Source organism: Pongo pygmaeus, chromosome 2, assembly GCF_028885625.2.
Source record: "Pongo pygmaeus isolate AG05252 chromosome 2, NHGRI_mPonPyg2-v2.0_pri, whole genome shotgun sequence".
In the NCBI taxonomy this organism is placed as follows: domain Eukaryota; kingdom Metazoa; phylum Chordata; class Mammalia; order Primates; family Hominidae; genus Pongo; species Pongo pygmaeus.
Window position 1 is genome coordinate 12,528,101 of NC_085930.1, and position 26,013 is coordinate 12,554,113.

The window sequence follows — 26,013 nt, forward strand, 5'->3', positions numbered from 1 at the left end:
CAAAAAAATATATACGTACAAGACAACTGCACTGAGGGTGACAAAATTTTTAATTAAAATTCCAAAGTAATATGTAGTGATCAATGAATGATTGTGTCACACAAAAAGACTGAATTAATAACTGAAAAATAGTTTTATTCATTTAAAATTTTGGAATGCTTTAAAATTCCATTGAAATTATTTAGGAACATGGGCAAACCTGAAATAATGCATATCTTTTGAAAAATCATACAAAATGCTATTATGAAAGGAAGTGTAAGCTTGAGCTCTAAGTTCAATTATAATGAATTGTTTTAATAAGGCACTATTTGGGCATAGTCTATGAACCTATCAGTAATGACTCTTGTAAGTTTCAAGTACAGTATGTGCTAAATAACAATGTTTAAGACAATGATGGACTGCATATACAATGGTGCTTCCACAAATGATAATAAAGCCGAAAAAAACTCTATTGCCTAGTGACACAGTAGCCTTTGTAATGTTGAAGTGAAACACAATACTCACATTTTTGTGGCAATGCTGGTGTAAACAAACTTACTGTGCTTCCTGCTGGATAAAAGTATAGCACATATAATTATATACAGTACATGATAATTGATAATCATGATAAGCTAACTTACCGACTTGTGTATTTTGTGTACTAAATTTTAAATCAAAATTTTAAAGTATACTCTACTTATATAAAAAAAAATTAAGTCAGGGCAACACAGTGATACCCTGTCTCTACCAAAATTTAAAAAAAAATTAGCTGGGTGTCATGGCATGGGCCTGTAGTCTCAGCTACTCAGAATGCTGAAGTGGGAGGATGAAAAAGTTGAGGCTGAGGTGAACTGATCATGCCACTGCTCTCTGACCTAGGCAACAGAGTGAGACAGTGTCTAAAACAAACAAACAAACAAAAAAAACAAACAAACCAAACAAACAAACAAAAAACTATAGAATAGCCTCAGACAGGTGTTTCCAGAGATATTCCAGAGGAAGGCATTACTATATAGGAGATGACAGCTCTGTATGTGTTGACATATGACAACTATGTGTGTTCTTGCTCCTGAAGATCTTCCAGTGGGACAAAATGTAGAGGTGAAAGTCACTGACATTGACAGTTCTGACCCTTTGTAGGCCTAGGCTAATGTGTGTGTTTGCACGTTACTTTTTAACAAAAACTTCAAGAAGTAAAAAAAAAAAGTAAATAAAATATTTAAAAATGTAAAAAGCTTATAGGATAAGGATATAAGGAAAGAAAATTTTTTTACAGCTCTACAATGTGTTTGTTTTAATAAGTGTTATAACAAAAGAGTGGCCTAAATTTTCTTTTAAGTTTAAAAGTAAAAATGTTACTGTAGGCTAAGAGTAATTTACTATTCATAAAATAAAATAATACTTTAAAAATTTATTGTGCTTTAAGTGAACAATGTTAATAAAATGTACAATACTGAATAGCAATGTTTCAGGCCTTAATATTCACTTATCACTCACTAACTCACGCTGTCATTCAGAACAACTTTCAGCCCTGCAAGCTTTATTCATGGTAAGTTCCCTAGACAGGTATATCTTTTTTTTAAGTCTCTCTACCATATTTTAACTGCACCTTTTCAATGATTAGGTATGTTTAGATACACAAATGCCATTGTGTTACAATTGCCTACAGTATTTAGTACAGTAACATGCTGTACAGGTTTATAGCCTACGAGCAGGAGGCCATAGCATGTAGCCTAGGTGTGTAGTAGGCTGTCCCATGTAGGTTTATTTAACTACATTCTATGACAAATAACCACACAATGACAAAATTACCAAATGACACATTTGTCAGAATTTATTCCCATTGTTAAGCAATGCATGACTGTAGTTTACAGACTGTATGCCTGTCTTTCAATTCAAGTAACTGAAACAACACTCAATTTCCCGGGGAAGATAATTGACAATGTAATAAAATGAGCAATAAAGTGATAAAAATATCATCTGTACATACATATACTTCCAACATATTAATACATAGATTTTCTTTTTCTCTGTAGGTTTGAGTCTTCTTTTCTTTTCTTTTTTTATTTTATTTTATTTTTTTTTTGAGACGGAGTTTCACTCTTTTCACCCAGGCTGGAGTGCAATGGCATGATCTTGGTTCACTGCAACCTCCGCCTCCCTGGTTCAAGTGATTCTCCTGCCTCAGCCTCCTGAGTAGCTGGGATTACAGGTTTGCACCACCATGCCTGGCTAATTTTTTTTTTTTTTTTTTTTCAGTAGAGACAGGGTTTCACCATTTTGGCCAGGCTGGTCTCAAACTTGTGACCTCAGGAGATCCGCCCATCTGAGCCTCCCAAAGGGCTGGGATTACAGGCGTGAGCTACCGTGCCCGGCCTTGCGTCTTCTTTTCATATATAACTAGATGTACAGAGAGGACAAAAAGACTAAAAGAAAGTTATGTGCAGGTTTATTTCTGGCTTTTTAAATTTAATAACACATAAGGAGTAACTTGCCATGTCTCTAAATATATTATTCATTATTTAGTCTATTTCCATTTTTCCATGAATATGAGAAATTACTTTTCTAAGATAAATTGAAATATGACATGTTTATATTTTACAAAATAAAATGATTTTGAACTAGAATTTGAAGAAGAGAAAAATGGATTACAAAAATAAGGGTACAACAAAGAACTTCCACTTTGTAAAAAGAGAAGTGTTTTTATAAGAAAATGTCTCTACATTTTCTTATAATAGTTAATAGGGGATCCTCTGCTAAGGAATAATAGGAAAAATAATTGGTTCAGATAGTAAGACTAAATTAGGAATGAAATACAGAGTAAGTTATAGTATATTATACAGAAAACTGTGAGTAAATATATCTCTACATATTTATATAAAATAGGGTGCCCTAGCTATAAGAAGAATAATTGATTAAAGTTGCTATGAGGGATGGTTCTGAATTCTAAAACAGCAAGCAATAGCTTTCTAGGTTTTGGTTTTCTGGAGATGAAGATAAAATAATAGAATTTTGGCAATGTGTGTAGAAAGAAAATTTGTAGCTATGTAACCACAAATTCAGCATTAGACACCAAACCATGCCAGTAACAAAAATTTCAGGAATTAGAAATTTTGAGTGGTGGAAAAATGTACCTATATTCTCAATAATAATAAATACAAGAGTGATAATTGTCCCCCAGATATCTGTAATTGGAACTGAGTTACCATAAACTCAGCCTACTCTAGGAAGGAGACAAGAAAAGTCATAAACTTTATTATAACCCTCTGTGCAGAAACAAATAACAGCAACAATAACAACAGAAAAACCAGCGTACAGGGAATTAGGAAGCAGATACTCCTGTGCAGAGAGAAGCAAATCTAAGAGAAACAGAAGAGGTGAGCTCATTCCCAACAATCTCTCGTCCTCACTTTCAGTGCCTGCCTCCAAGGCCTGGTTGAATTCTTCCACTTCTTAAATTGAATCCTGAGCTGAAAACCTTTTATAAATGTTTGACTCTGTTTGAGATTATTTGAAGTGGGTTTATGATACTTCCAACCAAAAGAATCTTAACTTGAACTTAAATCGAACTTTCCATTAATACAGTGATGACATGTCTGGGTTGTTTTAACTTGAAGGTAAAGATGAATTTATCCTAAAAGCAGGGTATAGAAGAATAAATTCAGTCTTTGAAAGTCCATCCAATTAGCTTAGAGGGCAAAAGAAAATTACGGTTTGAAAGTATAAACAGTGAAAACGGTTTGCAGCGCAAGCTTGTCCAACACGCGGCCCGCAGGCCACATGAAGCTCAGAACGGCTTTCAATGCGGCCTAATTCATAAACGTTCTTAAAACTTTATGAAATTTTTTTGTGATTTTTCTTTTTTAGCTCATCAGCTATTGTTAGTGTTAGTGTATTTTGTGTGTGCCCAAAGACAATTCTTCTTCTTCCAATGTGACCCAAGAAAGCCAAAAGATTGGACGCCCCGAGTTTATAGTAGAGCTGAGAACAGTGATTTATAAACAGAACAAGTGGACTGTTTCCCTAACGATATAAATGATGCATGACATTAAATCCCAAATCAGGAGTTGCTCCAGATCTGCCTTATGAGTCTTTCCTTGTGTTATTTGGATAAGAATAAGCAGTGATAAATGTTGTTTCTTCTCAGGAAGTACACTATGGCAAATGCGGGTGATATCAAGTCTCAGATACTCTAGGGAATCCCTGTAGATTTAAGAACTCCTGAAGCATTGCAATGTTGTGGGAACTAGTATTGAGCCACTAGATACTGCGTGTGACAAATTGCATTTGAGAGGCTTGCTTTAATCTTTTTTTTTTTTTTTTTTTTGAGACAGGGTCTTGCTCTGTTGCACAATATGGAGTGCAGTGGTGCAATCATGGTTCACTGCCGCCTCAATGTCCTGGGCTCAAGCAATCTTCCTACCTCATCCTCCCAAGTAGCTGGCATTACAGGTGTGCACCACCACACCCAACCTATTTTTGTATATTTTTAGAGATGGAGTTTTGCATTTTTGCTCAGGCTGGTCTTGAACCCCTGGGCTCAAGAGATCCTCCCACCTTGGACTCCCTAAGTTTTGGAATTACAGGCGTGTGCCACCATGCCTGGCCAAAATATTTGCATGTAGAATTAATTTATAATTGTAATTGATAATTTAATTCTTAATAACAATGCCTTACCTGCATATTAATTAATTTTATTATCATAGATCTATTTGTTATCATTAATCACCATCAGCAGAAGAAGACATTGAGGAGCAGGAATGTTAGATAAATTGCTCAGCTGTAGCAGGTCATTCAGTTAGTATTTAAGCATAAGTTGTTAACTTTTGTAGTTTTTAAAAACAGATTATCTCCCCTTCTTGATAGAATATGGTGTGACAGAAAGATCACTGATCTTGGAGCTAGAAAACATACGTTCTGTTCTTAATTCTTCTACTTATTTTCTCTAGATTTTTAACATATCACCTAATCTCTTTGTTCCAATTTCTTTTTTGTATACTATAAATAAGACAATCTCTTGAGGATTAAAATGCGATGACATAGGAGTGTTTTATAAAAAGCAAAATATTCTCAATATAAAAACAGTCTTGTGTATCTCTTGAATCCTAGGTAGTACCATAGTGTTTGGAAAATGTGATTTCAATAAGTACTTATGAATGTTATGAAGATTGTATGAAGCAGAGAAAATATTATAAAGCTTTAGAAGAGAAAGTCTTGTGTCAGGGCAGCCTCTCATTAATGGGACCTATGCTCATGGTGTTACCAGATTCAACTAACGGTTTATACCACCACTGAGGTAAGAGTGCTTTCCCAAGCTCAGTGCTTAGTGGCAAAATTCCATTCCTTCAAATTATAAAACTTGGATCCCAGTAATGAGAGGTAGCCCTGCCATAAGACCTTCTCTACATGTTAATTTGCTTCTTTAAGATCAAGAGATGTCTTCTGCTGCTGCTTTTCTCTTTTAAGCCTTTATCTGATTAAGTCAGGCCTATTCAGGAAAATTCTCTTTTGATTAACACAAAGACAACTGATAAGAGAACTTAACTACATCTAATATATATATATTAGATGTAATATATATATATACCCCCATATATATGATATAAGTATTTATATATTTATATATAGATCTGATATAATATATACTTACAATAAGTATATGTACATACATATATATAAATATAAATAAATAAATATACCCATTTATTTATATTTATAAATAAATAAATATATATACCCACACACATATTTACCATATAATGTAACAACATTGGATGTAATATCCCAACATATTCATAGATTCCACATTGTCTCAAGCAAAAAGGTTTATTCAACATTTTCTCATAATTAGGCCAGGCACAGTTCCTCATATCAATGACCCCAGCACTTTGGGAGACTGAGGCAGGAGGAGCCCTTGAACCCAGGAGTTTGAGACCTTGAGACCAGCCTGGGCAATATAGGAAAACTCCATATCTAATATATATATATATATATATACATATATATATATATAAAACATATATTTTAAAAATATTGGAAATGTGTATATATATGTATGTTTTAGCTGAGCACAGTGAATAAAAATAATCAAAATATAGCAGAAAACCAAATTAATTACATGAAGAAAATGCTTAAACTTGCCTTAAAATTAGAAGAAAAATACAAATATAGAGAAGGTAATAAAAATAAACCCCAATAGTTAAATACAAGAATTTCTTTTTTTTTTTTTTTTTTTTTTTTACTGTACTAAGGACCTTGGAAATAGACTAGAAAGTTTTTAATGGAAAAATTATTTTTCAAACAAACGAAGAAAGGATTTTTGGATTGAGAGAATTGATAAGATCTATTAATACTGGGAAAAATTATTCTACTTTGATTGTAATAAAAGGAGGTTTTTAAAATTCAGATCAGGACAGAGCAACTGATACCAGGATAAATGAGAATACTTTCGGCATAAACTATTACAATAATTAAATGAGCAACATTTTCTAGATATTGAAAAACAATACAGCCTCCCAAAACACATCATTCCTTCTCATGCTAATGCTTCTCACAGCCCAGGCTTTTGCAGGAACGACCTTCCTCCCCTCTCTTCTAGATTTGTCATTGTTCTTCAAGATCCAGTTTAAATGTAGCCGTGCTGGACACCACCAGGCTTTTAGTTTGCCTATTTCTGAGAACCACTCTGATATTTCTGGCTTTTGCCTACTTCTTTTATAACAATGATTCTAATACTCATTAATGTAATTCAGTAAATCCTTACTCAGTGTCACGCATTTTGTTGAAAGTTTGTATTTTCTTTAATCCTTATGGTAATCCTGTTTGGTATGATTATTAACACTTCATTATTGAAGAAGTTATGGAGGGTTAGAAAAATATAGTGTCTTCCCAGCTACTTGGGAAGCTGAGGCAGGAGAATCGCTTGAACCCCAGAAGCAGAGGTTGCAGTGAGTTGAGATTGTGTCATTGCACTGCAGCCCAGGCGACAGTGCAAGACCCCGTCACAAAAAAAAAAAAAAAAAAAATGGAAAGAAAAAGAAAGTGTCTTTCCTCATCATACAAAGTGGGAGCAACAAGACAAGACCTTGTGCTCTTAGCCACTCTGCTAGACTGTTAAAGTATTTTGCTTCTGCTTTTTAAATGTGGGTTTGTCTGTCTTATCCCATGGAGTTCTGAGAGTGTACGCTCTCCTCTCATTCATCTTCTTGTCCTGTATCTGGCAAGATGCCTGGTATGTGAGGGCCTAGTGAATGATGAATGCTGAGTGAGACAGTGATTGCAGTCACAGAGGAGAAGAGCCTTTTTCCACCTTATCTGATATTTGTGATCTCTGAAATAAGGGGAAATTTTGAGGTGAGCCCTGAGAGAGCTCAGCACTCTCTCATGGGCTAATTTTCCATCTGCATCTGAGGAGATATATAGTACAAGTAGAGCAGTACAGTCCTATTAATCTAAAGACTCGGAGAGCAGAGTGTGGGTGTTCTAAAACAACTAGAATCTGTGAGGCAGGACATTAGAGAATCAGAAATTACATAAAGATAGGCTCCACATGTCTGCGTGGCAGTACCTCATGGGTCTCCGGCTAAGAGCTTGGTTGTGCATGCAAATTATAAGCCATCATGAACCTTATTAGAAAGCAGGTGGCATGGGGCTAAGAGAAAAATGAAATACTTGAGCTTATGCAGAACTGGGATATGATTCAGTTTGAGCTGAAAAATTTAGAGAAATCTCATTAATACCTAGAAATGTGACATCTTAGAGTAAGAACCTCAAAGAGTAAGGCATAATCTAACCTTAACTAACAAATTAAAAGAAGAAAAAGTCTTGGCAAGATCTTCATGGGAGATAAAGTTCAGAGTTTAAAATCCTGGTAGGTTAGAGTAGTTCATAAACACCATATTCATGTTACAGATCTAATCTACCTAAGCATATAACCAAGAGTTCTCAAGTCCAAGATAGGTAGCCAGTGACTAAGCTTCCTGTAGATCCAAACTCACAAACAAAAATACCTCACTCCTCAAAAGATTATAGGACCCAGAGTCTCTATATCATTCGTAATGTCCCATATGTAATACAAAAATTACTAGAAACAAAGAAAAGGAAAAGAACAAAGTGACCAGTGGTCAAGAGAAAAATCAGACAAAATAATCAGACCCTAAAATGTATACAAAATTCGATTAAGCGCCAATAATTGTAATCATATTTTCTTAAATATATAAAGAAATTAAAGGACATAAGATCTTAGTGAGTAAACGGTTATGAGCTCTCAGTTGAGGGGAAAAAAACAGAAAAATCCGTTTAGAACTGAAATGTAAAATAAAAGATATAGTCAATTCACTTTAGTAGCCTAACAGCAGATTAAAAACGATAGAAGACAGGTTCAGTGAACATGAAGACAGACCAGTAGAAACCACTCAAAATAAAGGAATGAGAGCTAAAAGCATAAAAAGGGAAAACAATGAGACTCATTGACCTGTAGGAATATATCCAACCCTCTGTTTATTTGGAGTCACAGAAGAGGAGAGACAAAATTGGGTAGAAAAATAAATTAGAAAAAAAAATAGTCAAAATAACAATTAACAACTTTTCAAATTGTTGAAAATCATAACATTAAAGATATAGGCAGTTCAGTTAACACCAAACAAACAAAATACCAAAGAAAACTATATCCAAAAACATTACAGCCAAATTGCTTATAAAACAAAGGAAAATAAAAAATCTTGAAAGAAGCAAGAGGAAAAAGAAATGTAACTTACAGGGAACAATATTGCAAACTACATTTGTCTTCATTAGGTGCAATGGTGTCCAGGAAAAAAAAACTCATAATATATTTAAAGATTTAAATAAACAAAATCAACAGAGAGTATTATATGAGACAAAAATACTCTTTAAAAGTTAGGGTAAAATAACCTCATTTTAAGATTAAACAAAAGCTGAATTAATCTATCACCACCTGAACTGAACTAGAAGCCATCCAACAACTTTGGAATATGTGTTCTTTTCAAGTGCACATGAAATCTTCACCAACACAGACCATATCTGGGAACAGAGTAATGCATCACAACAAATTTTAAGATTGAAATTTTGCAATGTATGTTATCTGACCACATGTAATTCAATTAGTGTGTTCTAATTCAATTAGGTATGAATTCAACTCAATCAATAACAATAAGTTATTTAGCAAAGCTCTCAAAATTTGGAAATTTTTTCCAAATTTTTCTAAATAATGCAAGCTCAAGGAATAAATCACAGTAGGCTAATGTAAATTGAATGGTACTTTATATTACATATCAAAACTTGTGAGACAATTAAACCATGGAGGCCTAATTTATATCTTTAAATGCTCATATTGTAAACAATAGTTTGAAAACAAAAACCTCACTTCAAGTTCTGGCAATGTTGGTTTAAATTCTAGCAGTAATTTCCCCCCAACATAAATGCTAAAAAATAGAATGAGATATATGAAACTGTTACTTTCCCACATTGGACAGTGGTAGTATGGGAATTTGGTCAATTAAATAAGGGATATCAGTAAGGTGAACCCTCAGATTGCTCTGGTGTTCCACCTTATGTCACTTTCCAGACTTAATCACAGGAGAGATGACCCCAAGTGGAGCAGAGTGGTCCTGCTTAGTTGACAACAAAGGGAACAGATTCTGTTGAGGCTTAGTTAGATGGGATTGGTGGAACAGAGTATTCAAAGAGAAAGAAATTATGCAGGAAAATAGCTCCACAAATAGAAATGAAGTGTCTTTTAGCTTTTACTAAATACTGACTTCATTTGGTTATCATAGAGCCTTTCCTGAATTTGAGCATGAGTGTAGAAAAACTCCACAAAGCTAGGCAATAATCCATCAGAAAGTTGTAAACTGAGCAATTTTCAGATCTTGTATGTTGCTATCAGACTTCAAGTTCTAACTAGTCAGAGTCAAGAGACCTCATGTTCAGTCTCAAAAATTGCTCAACATACCAAGACACAGAAAAATCTTACTAAATGCTGTTAAAAATATCCATCATTAGGAACAAGCTAGAAATTATAGCAAAGATTAACTCACAAAGGCTCTTAAAATGGCTATTATTCATAGCTTAAGGCTTTAAAAGAGAATCTAAGAGAAATGTGTAGAGAATTGGAAGATATACAAATAAACTTCTAGAGGTAAAAATAGAACATGTGCTATTTCACAAAAAGTAATTACATGGGCCTAACAGCAGATTAAACACTATACAAAATATGAATGAATCATACAAACTGAAGTCTGCGAAAAGAGAAAATGACTGATAAAAAAAAAAAAAAAAAAAGCTGCAGTGGCCCTTGAAGAGTACATGCAATTTGATTGTCAGAAATGGGAAGTAAGAAATTATGTGAATGAACAATGGCCAACATTTTTTCTCAGCTTCATAGAAACTATGAACTCATAGATCCAGGAAGCTCAATGCAGCCCAAGTAGGAAGACCACAAGAAAAATGACATCAGGCAATATAATAATAAAATGACTGGAGGACAGTGACTGACAGAAAAACAAAACTTGAAAACAGCAGAATGAACACAGTGTACATAATATGAGAGAAACAAAAGACAAAAATAAGACCAGATTTCTCATTAGAAATAATGCAGTCCAGAAGATATCAAAAATTTTGAAAAACATCAATAAACACATATAAGTTACAAACATTGGGAAATGAAACTTGGGGAAGATGAAGTGATAAAAGAAAGGTTAAATGCTGTTTTTTTTTACTTTATAAAGAGAGGTAATACATTCATTCATTTGGAAGTTTTAAGTTTGAAGCTGCAATATAAAATACACTATGTGATGTTTGCATAATTACTTTTAAATATTAAATGGTTTTTAATGATTATTTCAACAATATTATTTATAGTTCTTCAAAGTAATTATAATTTTATTGATATTAATTAAAGTTAAATTGCATTTATTTTTATGTTACCTAGGATGTGTGCATGGGTGTCTATGGACTGCATTCTTATGAAACCCTTCTCTCTGTTAACCGCTCTGTCCGTCTACCTCTATCTATCTACTCACGGATTTATTTATGTCTCTATTTTTCTACATTTTTTCATCAAGTCTTCCAGCTGTACATCCATTCAACTATAAAAAAGAGAAATATATATATACACATATGCAGTGTTTTTTTACTAATAGAATTCTTATGACTGTTCGGTGATATTCTGGAGAATTTTTGTTTACATAATACTTTTTTAAATTGCTGTAACTTAAGTACATGCTAGTCTTATTAAAATTATAGTGTTAATAAAATTATTACTTATTAAATCACAAAAATATTTATTTTCAAAACATAAGTTTTACTTTTATTGGTGCATTCCTCGCAGAGAAGGGTGACTTCCTGCTTAGTAAATAAAACACAGTGTGTCAGTGCTCCTGTTATGCACATAGTAATTCCTTGCTAAATGGGAAATGTGTTTTTAGAAAATGTCACTCAGAGGAAAAATGCAGTAAGCAAACACAGTAAGAGGGTAGAAGAAATAGCTGCAATGAGATCCTGCTTCAGAATATTTTTGCAATCACTCTTTATATGCTTAGCATCCCATGCTGTTCAACAACTTGGCTTTAGAAGGTACCTTGTCTTTATCTGCTCTGGAACTGCATACAAAGGCACTTATTCAGCTGCCTGAAATAAATTACTTTATATTCTGAGAAGCTTTAATTCTATATTAAAGCGAAAAAGTAGAAGACATGGCCCATGAATATGCCTCATGCTTAGTATTTATTGATATCTAAGCTGAATTTGGTGAGAAGAAAAAGAAGAAAACTCTGAGGAATTAGTAAAATGTTTTAACAGTTTCCACCTTAGTAAAACGTGTAAAGTATGCTATTCATGAGAAACTAGCAGTGTGCTGCTGTTTCTCGTTATTATATTTTGACGAAGCAACTTTTAACTTATAAGAGGGTTGTATGTACAAACATTTAGGCTAATAGCTCCATTTGGTTTCCTGAGATATTTCTAATACTGTAAATGTCGTGAAAGGTTATAGCATATGTCAAGGTCTTCAACGTAATTTGCCGATGGCTGTAGGCTTTATGCAAGAAATTTTGATGAAGACCCTATGGGGCAGGATTTTTTCAGGTGTCGCTTTGCCACCTGGAAATCTGTGGCTGGCGGCGACTTCTACTTGAATATTATTCACACCTGCTGGGCTCATTCCCCCTACTCGGCCTGGCAGGCTGTGTTTGGCTTGCACTACCAGCCCAGATCCCATGCCTGCCAAAGATGAGCCAGGCCCAAGGGGGCAAGGGGTGTGTGAGTGAGCGCGAGGTCACGCCATTGCACGCAGCCAGGCGTGTTGGATGCTGTGGTGGGGCAGGCAGCTCCAAGCGCAGGCACAGTCGCTGGCTCCGTGCAAGGCTGCGGCTGGACCATGAGTACCACAAGCAGCTTCTGCTGAGGGCACCAGTGTCTGGATGAGGGGAACTCAGCGGCACCAGAAAGCTGGGAGATGTCAGAAACTGCAGAGCCCCAAAGAGGGTGTCACAACCCTGTCTCTAGGAGCCCCTGAGTCTGGGCTCCCAGAAGGACTGCAGCTCTTCTCTCCTTCTGTCCCACAGCACAGTGAGCAAGGGGGCGGTTTTGGGGGGGTGGGGGGAGGCTGGTGTCAGCCTGTTTGTGTTACAGCTCTGTCAGCCGCACTGCCCGCTTGGGCGGGCGGCTCCTGGGCTGGATCGCGGGGCCTCTGCTTCTGGTTGTGTGAGGTGGCTGCTCAGGCTGGCAGAGGGCTATAGTGTTACAGCAGCTCTGGTTTGAGGAATCCTCATGTCTAGGCCACCAGAAGGGTCGCCACCCTTCACTCCCACAAACTGGGAGCTTGTCACCACTCACAGCTCAAGTGAGCCAGCCAGGAAGGTGTTACAGCTCCTTTTGCTCCTGCCTGTCAGCAGGTCTCGAGTTCTTGCTTCACATCCAGAAAGAATGCGGTTATGCAGACAACTGGAGGGTGAGCAAGGCAGAACGGAGCTTTATTGAGTGACAGAACAGCTCTCAGGGGACCCAAAGTGGGTAGCTCCTTTCCATAGGCAGGTCATCCCAAAAAGTGTCTGAGTCTGGCCTAGTCTGAAGCTGTTCTGTGCTCAGAATGGATGAAGTGCATGCTGATTGATCCACAGGCAGCAATGGGCGGGCCTGGAAAAAGCATCACTCAGTTAGCCAAAAGGCATCAATGAAATTATCACTCCAGGTGGCAAATTCCACCCAGAGCTGGCAGCTGGGTCCCCAGGCTTCAGGTCATCCCTGGCTTGAAGGTGGGGTTTCACCCGGGACCTCCCCTTCCCGCAAGGAACTTGTCTGTCTCCTGCCATCATCAACATGCTGTTCATGGAGCCCAGGCCGTCCCCTGGGGGCGCCTGCAGGCCAGGTCCGAGCCACCCTCAGCACCCCGAGACCAGGGTGGGGGGTTGGGAGGGCTGCGTGTCAGCACTGTCCCGAGTGTGCACACTTCCTGCTGGGTTGCAACAGTGCCCTGGCTTGGTGACAGCTTTGCTGCACAGCAGAGCGGGTGCCAGGAGCAGGGAGAGGCCAGGGAGCAGGAGCAGGCACTTCCAATACTGTAGGGACAGAGGGCTTCCGGGGCCCCTGAGAGCGCTGGGATGCCCAGGTCCTGAGACGCGGCCGGGCAGCGGCAGCTGTGTCCAGGAGAGTGTCTCCACCACACCCACTCGGTAGGGCCTGGGGTTCCCACTGGGATCACCTGTTCCCATCCCTGGCTGGCTCCGCAGTATGCGCGGCACTGGCCACGCCTGCACCGCTGCAGTGCTGCAGCTGGCATCCTCACAGCAGCTACTCCAGAAGAACCACCGCCACCGTTACCTATATACTGTCTTTACAAAAGACTTCAGTTAAAAAATCTTACAGCGTTCTCCAGATGACTGGCCTTGTGCTTATTTTCATCTAACTGCAGCAATTGTCAGCTCCGAACTAGTTATTTTCGGTGTGTGCTTTGCCTGGAATTATTATTTCGGACAATGAGTTTATATTTTATATTTATTTCTGTGGCAAAGACACTGTGGAAAAATGCCTCATCTACCACGCCAGGAAGAAAATGTACGTAAAGCATCCTAGGCAGGTTACTAATGGAGACTAGAAAACATAACTAGATATTTCTTACCTTTGAGCGTGTTACTCATGATTAGTACCAATATCAAGTTTTGTTATTGTATAAATAAAGTGAGCTTGCCATTAATTTTTTATTCAGATTTAAGGAGCACCATTTCAATGTAGTTTAATAAATGTAGACATTGGAATTGAATTAAATGACTTGGAATCTGACTCCACCTTCACATTCTTTTTGTGGATTGAGGCTCCCAACTTCGCCTCTTTGTGATTTAGTTTCCTCATCTATAAAGTTGTGGTAAATTTTTGAAGTTTTGGGTATGTGATGCGGTAATCAAGGTATAGTCATTCTTTTTACAGTTCCTATGTCTTTATATCTCTGTATTAAATAACTATTACTGAGGGATTTTTATGGTACTTTTGTTTACCAAAATTGCTATTCTATGCTAGAAATCACAAAGCTAAACCAAGATTTTATTTCCTGTAATCAAATAAATGGCTATTATTTGTAACCCAAGTCTAGTTTCTCTTTGATAATTCTATGGGACTATATAGAAATAAATTTATTTTATGATACATGACAGGTATGAAACAATGAGAAGTATCTCTTTAGAGCTCACTGAAAATTATTTGAACTAGTAAAGATGACCTTACTATATTATTTTAATACCTACTAGTATAACTCAGGTATCTTTGAATAATGATACTCTGCATTTAAATAGATGAAGGAAATAAGGAAATATTGTGTTTTATTCATCAAAGATTTTGTTTTTTCAACTTTTGAAGCTCTATAACTGTGTGGCTGCAATAATGTACAAACTTTGTTTTAATACATGAATGCATCAGAAAGCCTAACAATCTTCAATATGTTTGTGAACCCTCAATAAAAATGGTATTTAACACTTGAAAAATGTAATCATTTTTGAGAAATTTGAAGAAAATATTGAACATCTTCATGCTGATTTTATTGAAATTTATAGTAATAAATAATTACAATGAAAAATATATTTATATGAACAACTCATAAAGCTTTACTAATTTAGTTTAATCAACCCTTTAGTTGCCGTCCCAAGATTCTTTGTTAAGTAGGATTATGAAAATACATTTTGTAAACATCTCTTTTCCAAATAATTTAATCTCAACACACTGCCTCTGCAAAATGATTTTCAGTGCATTCTTTTTGAGTATCACATTTAATAAATGGTAAACATCTTGAATTTTAAATTTTAATTAACTTACAATTTATTGACAATATAGTAAAGCTTTATGGTGTAGTTAGTAGTGATCCTACATAATTATACATTATGTTTTAACCAATTGTTCAGACTAAACATTTTATTTTAAATACCTTAATGTGACATGATTTGAGCTGAAAGTCAGTTAAAACAGAGAATCATGGCAAATGGTAAATGCTCACCTTAAGCTTAATTTTACCTAAAAAGTGTTCATTCATTAGACATTGTTTTAATGTTGGAGAAAGGACACTTTGTTGAATGTAGATGCTCTAATTACATCTTTATTTTGTCATATTTGTCATGTATAGACACATACAGTGGCAAAGTACAGACATATCTACTGCAGGTTTCTTTAAGGTAGTGAAAAACACAAAAAATTGTAAATTTTCTCCATTTTTTAAATATTTAATTATCACAGTATATTAAATCAGATTCCTAATGATATTTTCTTAGTAATTTTTCTAATTTTTGTAAAATTAGAAACCTAAATATAGTCACACATATTTCACTGTCTTATATATCACAAATTACATAATGACAATAATAATTACATCAGGAATTAAAAGATTTAAAATAAACACAAATACCTTGTGGTGTACTTACAATTTCAGTAGTGAGATCCAAAGCAAAAGGGTGTAATAGAGTAGTCTACCAACTCTAATCATTCATCCTCACATGGATATTAGCACACTTAATTTTTAATTTTAATACAATGACTTAGTTAATCTGGTATGTCCTTCATGTGGAAAATAAAATCTTTTATAATTATATTAAAATATAGATATTTTGAAATAAGTTTTATATTTCTTATTATATGTAAATATTTTTACCTGTGGAATATTTGTTTTATATTTTCATAATTGTTTAAAGATAATTTAATTGTTTAATTGTTTAAAAAAATAATTGTTTAAAGTTATTATAGATATATTAGACACTTATAAATAAACATTATTTTTTATTACCCAGCCATAGACTTTGAAAACTACAAATATTTAACTTTGATCATGATTGGACATATACAAACTGTTCTATGGTGTTAAAACATAACAATACATTCTTTGTGCAGCTTAAACTATTAAATATAATCACAATTTGTATAATTTAGTATACTTGGCATAAAAGTATCTATCTGACTTCTATAATAAATAAAATTAAATAATAATATTTGATGTATGTTGCATATTTGATATGGTTTGGCTGTGTCCCCACCCAAATCTCATCCTAAATTGTAGCTCTCATAATTCCTATGTGTTGTGGGAGGGACCCATTGAAATGCAATTGAATCATGTGGGAGGGTCTTCTCTGTGCTATTCTCCTGATCATGAAAAGGCATCTGAGATCTGATGGTTTTATAAAGCGAAGTTTCCCTGCACAAGCTCTCTTCTCTTGTCTACTGCCATGTGAGACATGCCTTTCACCTTTCACCACGATTATAGACTCTCCCCAGCCACATGGAACTGTGGGTCCATTAAACCTCTTTCTTTTGTAAATTGTCCAGTCTCCATTATGTCTTTATCTGCAGCATGAAAACAGACTAATAAAATATTTAATCTAAAAATCACCTAAATCTGGATTTAAATATTGGTTCATATAGTCTTAATATACAATGACTACATTCCAGGAGACAGTTTTTTATTTAAATATTTTTAAAAATGTTACACTCAATACTGAATTTTTTTGTAATCACAAGATATTTTATAGAGAAAGAAACTGCTATGTATTTTTTCCTCTTGCTTTTCTACAGATAACTTTTTAGCAAGGCATATTTTTTATTGTATCATAGCGTATCTCCATAAAACAAACTGATTTTTTACTGACTTATAAAATATTCTGGATCAAAGTCAATGCTAGCACTTTAAGTAGATTATCTATAATCTCTGAAGTCACTTTCCAAGAGAGCTATCATTCCTATTTTATGTATGAGGAAATAGAAAGTTTAACCAATATGTTTAGGGGAATGTCTATTGAGTAGCTGGAAGAGAGGAATTTAGAGCCTGACTTGTGGAAATCCTAAGACATATCCTTTTTAGTAAAATAATGTATGTAACGAATTTAATGAATAATATATGTATTCATTTATACAGTCTACTCCAGTAATTATCTGAACTATACCCCTTTTGGAATTTCAACAATAATTTGTCTTAGATAATAAAATTATATCCCTGACTGTTACATACTATTTATTTATCTATCTGTTTTCCCTTGGAATCTACGTTGAAATTTATTATTTTTGTTATGCTTAGCTTTGTATAATACCTGACCTTTTATTTTAAATGATTTCATTAATATTTCTTTCAATAATGTTTTAATTAACAAACAGTAATTTATGCACTTATCTGGTACAATGTGATGTTTTGATATATGTGTACAATATGGAATTACTAAATCAATTTAATTAACATATTAATCACCTAACATACCTATCTATATGCAAAGAACAAAATAGAAACATTATCTCACACCATACAAAAAGATCAACTCAAAATGTGTTAAAGGCTTAAATATATAACCAGAAATCATATAACTATTAGAAAAAAATGTAAGGGAAAAAGCTCTATGACATTTATTTGGGCAATGGCTTTTTGAAATATGACCCCAAAAGCACAAGCAACAAAAGCAAAAATATACAACGGGATAGGATCAAACAAAAAAGGTTATATGCAGCAAAACAACAACAACAATTAACAAAATGAAGAGATAATCTTCAAAATGGGAGAAAATATTTGTAAATTATAAATCTAATAAGGGTTAATATTCAAAATATATTTTCATAAATCAGACAACTAGCATTTTAAAAATTACCCAATTAAATATTGGCAAAGGATCTGAACAGACATTTTTCAAAAGAAAACATACAAATGGCCAACAGGTACCTGAAAAAATGCTTAGCTTCACTGATCATTATGGAAATGCAAATTAAAACCATAATGAGATACTATCTCACATTCATTAGAAGAGATTTATTAAAAAGAAGAAAGATAACAAGTGTTGGTAAGGATGTGACAAAAAGGGAGCTCTTGTACATTGCTGGTGGGAATGTAAATTCCTACAACATTTATGGAAAAGGCTATGAAAGCTCCTCAAAAACCTAAAAATGAAAATACCATATGATCCAGTAATTCCATTCCAGAATATTTCCAAGGGAATTAAAATCAATATTTTTAAGCGATATCTGCACTTCCATGCTATTGAAGTATTATTCACAATTAGCCAAGTTTTATGGTTTGGCTGTGTCCCCACCCAAATCTCACTTTAAATTGTAATAATCCCCATGTGTCAAGGGTGGGACCAGGTGGAGATAATTGAATCATGGTGGGCAGTTTCTGCCGTTCTGTTCTCCTGGAAGTGATTTAGTCTCACAAGATCTGATGGTTTTATAAATGGGAGTTCCGTTGCTCAGCTCTCTTGCCTGACACCATACAAGACATGCTTGTACTTCTCCTTTTCCTTCCGCCATGATTGTAAGGTCTCCCCGGCCATGTGGAAGTCCTTTAATCCTCTTTCCTTTATAGATTACTCAGTCTCAGGTATGTCTTTATTAGCAGCATGAGAACAGACTAATACACCAAGATGTGGAACTAACCTGTATTGAAAACGAGTTGACTAAATAAGTATAGATCTCTTTCTGGGCCCTGTTCAGATCTGAGTCTAATGAATCTATATTTTTTCCTTATACCAAAACACACTGCTTGACTGCTTTAGCTTTATGTTAAGTCATCCTAAGTTGTTCTTATTTTTGTAAGTTTTTCAGTTACTATAGTTCTATAGCATACTGTGTACAGTTGAAAATAAGCTCATAAGTTTCTTCAGAAAAGCCTGTTAGGATTTAATTTGAATTGACTTGATCTATGGAACAATTTTGAGAAGACTGTAAATATTGAGTCGTCCAATCCTTGACCATGCCCATCTCAGGTTATTTTAGCTTCATTTAATGGATATGGCATTGTTTTGCAACTTCTAGTGCACATCTTTCTTTAAATTTATTCTAATTATATTTTTATAGTACTATTATGAATGGAGTTTTGTTTTAATTATATTTTCTATTTTTGCGATAGAAGATACAGGATACAATTGATTGTTGCATATTAATATTGCTTTCTGCAACCTTGCTGAATTTATTAGGTTTTCTAATTTTTATTTTTGTGAATTTGCTTAGGATTTTTCTATGCTGTCAACAAATAAAAATGTTTCCTTTCTTTAATTCAAATTTGTGTAATCTCACTTTGTTTTTCTTGCCTTATTGCACAGCCTAGGACTTCTGACAAAAGGATAAATTAACATGGTGAGAGAATATTCTTGCCTTTGTCGTGATCCTAGGCAATAAGCATTAAGCCTCTCACCATTAATCTGAAGTAGCTTTTGACTCATAATAGGTTGCATTAATCAAGTTAAGAAAGATCTCTTCCATTTCTAGTTGACTGAGAGCTATTACCATAAAAGGATATACATTTTGTCAAATTATGCTCTGTAGCTCTTGAAATTATTTTGTGTTTTTCTCCTTTCCTTTACTATTATACATTGCACTTATGGATTTACAAATATTGATATGCCCTGCATTCCTGAGATAAACTGCTGTTGGTCATAATGTATTATCATTTTTATATGTTGTTGGATTCTATTTTTTATGTATGTTTGCAAAAAATGTTAGACTGTAGTTTTCTTTTAGTGATGACTGCCCAGTTTCACAATTAGAGTAACACAAATGTTTCTATTTCCTGAAAAACTGTATAACAGATTATATTTCTGTAAGATGAAAGAAAAATTACTTTTAAAGACTTCTGGGCCTAGAATTTTCTTTATGGAAAAGTTCTTGTTATGGGATTGCTTTTTGTTTCTGCTAGAGTAAGGACTGGTAATATATGTCTTAATTTTTAATTTTTTTTACTTCAATTGCTTTTGAGGTACAAGTGGTTTTTGGTTACATGGATGAATTCCATAGTGGTGAATTCTGAGGTTTGGTGTACTCAATATGTAGTCTTTTATCCTTCGTCTCCTTCCTTTCCTCCCCATTCTGAGTTTTCCAAGTCCAGCATATCACTCTCTATGTCTTTGTATCCCCATAGCTTAGCTCCCACTTATAAGTGGAAGCATATGATATTTGGTTTTCTATTCCTGAGTTACTTCACTTAGAATAACGGCCTCCAGTTCCATCCAAATTGCTGAAAATGACATTATTTTTTCCTTTTTATGTCAGAGTAGTATTTCATTTTGTGTATACACGTTTTCTATAGGCAGTGATTGATCAATGAGCACTTAGATTGGTTCTATATCTTTGCAATTGTGAATTGTGCTGCTATAAACATATATACATGTTCAAGTGTCTTTTTCATACAATGACTTCTTTTCCCTTGAGTTGATATCCAGGGTGGAATTGCTGGATTGAATGTTACATCCACTTTCAGTCCTTTAAGGAATCTCTTTCTAAAAATGTGCTGTTTTATCTAGATTGCAAAAGCATTGGCTTCAAATATTTTATAATTGTCTCATTATTATTTTATTTTCTGAAGGATTTTGAGTGATGTTCTCTATGTAATTTTTAGTATTGGTAATTTTTTTCTCACTTTTCTTAATAAGCTTGATAAGAAACTTCTGAATTCCAATGACTTTGTTTTAAAAAACAGCTTTTGGCTTCATTTTACTTTTTCTATTGACTTTCTGTTTCTATTTCATGTATTTCTGCTCTTTGCATCTTTCCTTCCTTCTGTTTATTTTCTATTAAATATGCTTTTTTACTAACTTAGATTGTTAGACTAGAAACTTATTAAGAAATGTTTCTCTGTTTCCAATATAGGCAATTAAAACTATAAATTTACCTTTAAACATGCCTATGCCTGATTCTCACAAATTTTATAACTCAGTTCAAAACATGCTCATCATTCTGATTTCACTTGTCATTTCTCTCTTCCCATCCAAGATGTTATAATTACTTATAATGTATCTCTCTACATTATAAGCCACACAGGACCATAGTTGTAAAATAATTATATTGTTTATAAGCAAGTTAAAGGGGGAAAAGCAAAAAAAATTGCATTTTTACATAAATACAGATATGTATCATTTATGATATTCATTCTTTTCCGAGGATATAATAAGTTTTCATTTGGCATTACATTTTAAGGTAAAAAAAATGCCATGCATTTCTTTTCAAACAAGTCAGCTCTTGAAAAATTTTCTTAGTTTTCTTTTTATCTATTTACATTCATTCTTGAATAAAATTTCTCGTGTATATGGAATTCTGAATTAACATTCTTACTTGGTTGTTTGTTTATTTTCCCACTTTCTTCTGTCTTCCATGGTTATTGATGCATCATTGTTATCCTGAATCTATGTTATTTTTTTCTTGCATCTTTCAACCTTTGCTATATAATTTTGTCTTTAAGCAGTTTAAATATGATGTGTCTCAGAATGAGCTTATTTGTACTTATCCTGCTTGGTGTTCATCTTGTGCCAGAAAATTTCTTTCAACAAATTTGGAAAAATATGTCAACTCTTTCCTGAATGTTTTTGCCAATTCTTAATCTTTACATGTTTGTTACTACAAGTATAAATATACCTGATCCCTTAATATAGTCTGTTCAAATTTTTCAATATTTTTTCTCTATGTTCTTTACTTGGATTATGACTATTGATACATAATTGGTTTATGCTTTCCTTTGCCATATCCATTTCATTAAATTTTTGCGACGAATTTTTTTTCAAACTTGTAATTTTCAGTTTTAGAATTTTTGATTATTTTTATTCTTTCTATTCTTTGTTGAGATTTTCTTCTTTACTACTGAGATTTTAAGTACTAAAAATAGGTGTTGCATTAGTTAATTTATTTGCTTATAATAGTCACTGAACTTTTTCATTCTTGGTTCTAATGGCCGATTCTTATCAGGGCCAGTCAACTGTTTTTATTTTAGCATGTGCTCCATATTTGTGATTCATCGTAACTGGGTAATTGTGCATTTCCTTCTGAACTTTATGAGACCTTATGAATGACTATTATTTATTTTTACTTTTAAAATTAGTATTATAATTAAATTTCAAAAATATATAAATATATATAAATATATAAAATAAAAATTTATATAATTTATATAATTACAAAATTATATTATATGAATATCATAGCTCTCTCCTGAACAAGGAAGTGTTCTTCCTAAAATCTTAGTCTGTTATATGAAGAAACATAACCTATATATATATCTTGGGTTTTTTTGTTTTTGTTTTTTGTTTTTGCATTTTGGGAATCCATTCTGTAGTCTGTTAGCCTTAAGTAATTGAAATCTAGCTCATGTGGTCTTAATGTGTACAAAATTAACAAATAACATATTCACACCATAAAAAATATAAAATGGCCATAAGAAAAAAGAAAAAAATGGTTGTTAGAAATCATAACACTTGGAAGTAACCACTTTTGAGATCTTTGATATATAATTCTCTCTCCTAGTTTTCTTATGGATTATGTCTTGTTTTCTATTTAATGTAATAACATTTTAATAATATTTATATACTATATTCCTATTTGTATCTAAATTTTAACAATTTGAAACTTATGCTAAAGTGTCACTGTTAATTTAAATTGCAATACAGGGCTACATTTACCATAAATACATGTGCGCATACATATGTTTCATAAGATATGCAGAAATGACAAATTTCCATCTTTGACTTCAAATGCTCCAACTGATTAGCATGAAATTTGTTGTGCTAAATAGCCTGAGAAGAGGGGAGCATAAAATTGACTTGACATGCTAATATTGTATTTTACAGTGGGTCACATTATAATTAAATGGAAATTTTATTGTAGCTACACATGGTGCCTTTGCCTTCAAAAAGTGCTCCTACTCTGAACAATTCTTTGGGAATATTATTAGTCTCATAAGGAGATATGCTTGTTTAAAAACTGCTAAAGTTTCTGAAGTTTGTGCATATTTAAAGTTAGAGAAGAACCTTGGTGTTTAAGTATTCATAGTGCGAATTTAAGACCAAAGAATAAGCAAACCAGGAGATAAACAGTATTTGCAACTTGTAAGTGCAACTATATTTCTAATCTATACCTGGTAAATAAGTTATGCCTAATCCAAGAAGGTTATTTTTGTCAAAATAAATTCTAATGTAATATCTTAAGTCAATGGCCAAACTGAAGCAACTATCTGCTGATAGAAGAATATAACTATTTGTGCCATTTTAACAATGAGATTACATATAGTTTTCAAAAAATATTACCTGTATATTTTTGCTTCCTCTCTCTAAATCTTAATCAGCACCTTAAAGTATGTTTAAGAACTAGGTTTATTGCCTCGCTGTATCATACTATATTACAGACATGATTTTTTTAATATGTGAATTGGATGATGATGTTTGTTTACAGTTTGTGTAATAAAAAGGGTTACATCTATTACGTTAATTCCTCTGCTCATAATTAGAACCATGCAAATAATGTTGACAGCTGGGTTTAATGACTTTTTATTTAATTTTAATGGGTTCATCCCTAAGAACACAGTGAAGATCAAAAAAAGTTTTAATTTTTTCAAGGTCACAAATTGATTTCCATATGGTTTTGATGCCAAGGTTAAGTCCAACCTCAACTTTTCTTTTTTACTTCTCCTCAAACACTTAAAAGTTTCTATTTGTGATTGTGCGCAGTAAAATAACATGATGTCTTCATGTAAATGACAAATTATAATAATATATTTTAAAATGAATATTTTCAAGACAATTTATAACAACCACAAAACCAATATAAACAAATAGTAGCTGCATATTTTTGTTTTCACAATGTCATTTAAAGGCTTGTTCCTTGAGGAAGAGCAGTATAATGTAATGGTTAGAGCATGATTTTTTGAACAGAGCTACTTAAATTTCAAACCTGATTCTGCAAATTACCAGCAGTTTGACATCAGTCAAGTTACTCTTTGCTCAATTTCTCTATCTGTAAAATGAACATAATAATAATTTAGATACCTCAAAAGGTTATGTCAGTTTAGATTGAATTAATATTTACCAAACGCATAGAGGGCTCCTCATTGTATTCCTATTATTGAGGAAAACTTTGTAAAACAAATGTAAAAATAATCTTGGCTGTCTTGTTTTCTTTTGAACTCTTGCATATGGCCAAAGTATTACAAAATCTCCAATGAGCAAAGTATTATTTACATTAACTTAATGTTATTTGCTTAAATGACACAGCCCTAGCTAAACATTTGATGATCCTATTCTGTTTTTATATCCAAAAGGCTTTGTTCCCTGGTGTGTGCGTATGTATTTTCCATAAATAACATACTTAAATCTAACGGGAAACTAACTTAATTCAGTAGGTTCTAAATAATAGAAATCAAAAATTGAAAATCTCATAGCAAAGAAGTGTGAGATAAAAGGGATTACCTTTTAATGCCATCAGATAAAACCCTGTGTAGATTTTGTGTATATGGGTGTGTGGAAAGTTCGTCAATATTTTTGCATTCATTCGGGAACTCAGGCACTATAACGGCTGTGTGCCCGGATAGCAACGCCTATGAACAGGTGGGCCTAATGCTTCAGGGCTACATCTGGTTAGCAATAAATTGAATTTACCGCAGACAACACAGAGCAAATTAAAAAAAGAGCTTCTTTTGCAAATGGCACAATATTAAGCCACAGGAAAGTCAGTTGAAAGTATAGCTAAGACAGACTGCTAAATTCATGAAAATATTTTGTGCATATTTTCTTTGACTTCTTGTCCAAGTGGTTAAAACTAGTCATTCAGCATTTTTGAAAACCTGCAGAGTCAAAAATTACAAAACTTGATTTAAAACAGCTGCTTGAAAAATGTCATACTGAGCAAAACCTGGAGAATATACATTTATATTTCTTGGTTAAAGAAACCCACTATTAAATATCATTCATAAAATGGAGATTGTTATGTAGTGTAAACATGAATTTGATCATTAAAGATACTTGTCTCTCAGTGACAACAAATAATTGCTGTTTTGATGGAAGATCTATTTAATTAATAAAATAATGCTGCTGACTTTATACTTTTTAAGACACTTAAGAGGCTGATTAAAATTTATGTTGAAAGTTTTAAAACTATAACTATAAATTTAAAATAGGCTTTTAAATGTGTTATTATATTTAGTTTTTTAGGATCTATAATCTTAGTATTTTTTAAATTATTAAATGATTTTTCCTATAGATGAAAATGTTTGGAAATCTACATTTTAGGAATCAATTAATTAAATTTATCCAATTAATATTTTGAGCAACTTCTGTATGTAGTTTGTTGTTGTCACATCAGAGATAAACAGAAAGTTTCTGATCCTGTTCTGTAGAGCTTGCCATATACAACACTTGGAGGGAGTATTATAGTGTGAACAAAAGCTTGATCTATATGTTTTTAAAATTCTAAATGTATTATTTTAAAAGGTGAGTCAAGATTTATTTTTTCTGCATCTAAGTTTTTTTCACTTTAAATGCAAACTACATTCTGATTGTAATATTATAGAAATTACAAAATGATATCTATTTAGAAAGGTGGTAAATTCACTTATGCCAATAAGAATTAATATCTGGGAGTCCTAGAGATACTATTTAAATAAACAGAAATGACCACTAACCTATCTTTCAAGTTAGAAAAAAATCAATTACACCTGGAAAGAAGCATGTCCAAGATGGGAGATCAAGTCAGTGAAGCTAAGGTACAAATGGAAAACGTTAGAGAATCAGGAATAAAAAAGGCAAGAAGACCCTTGAA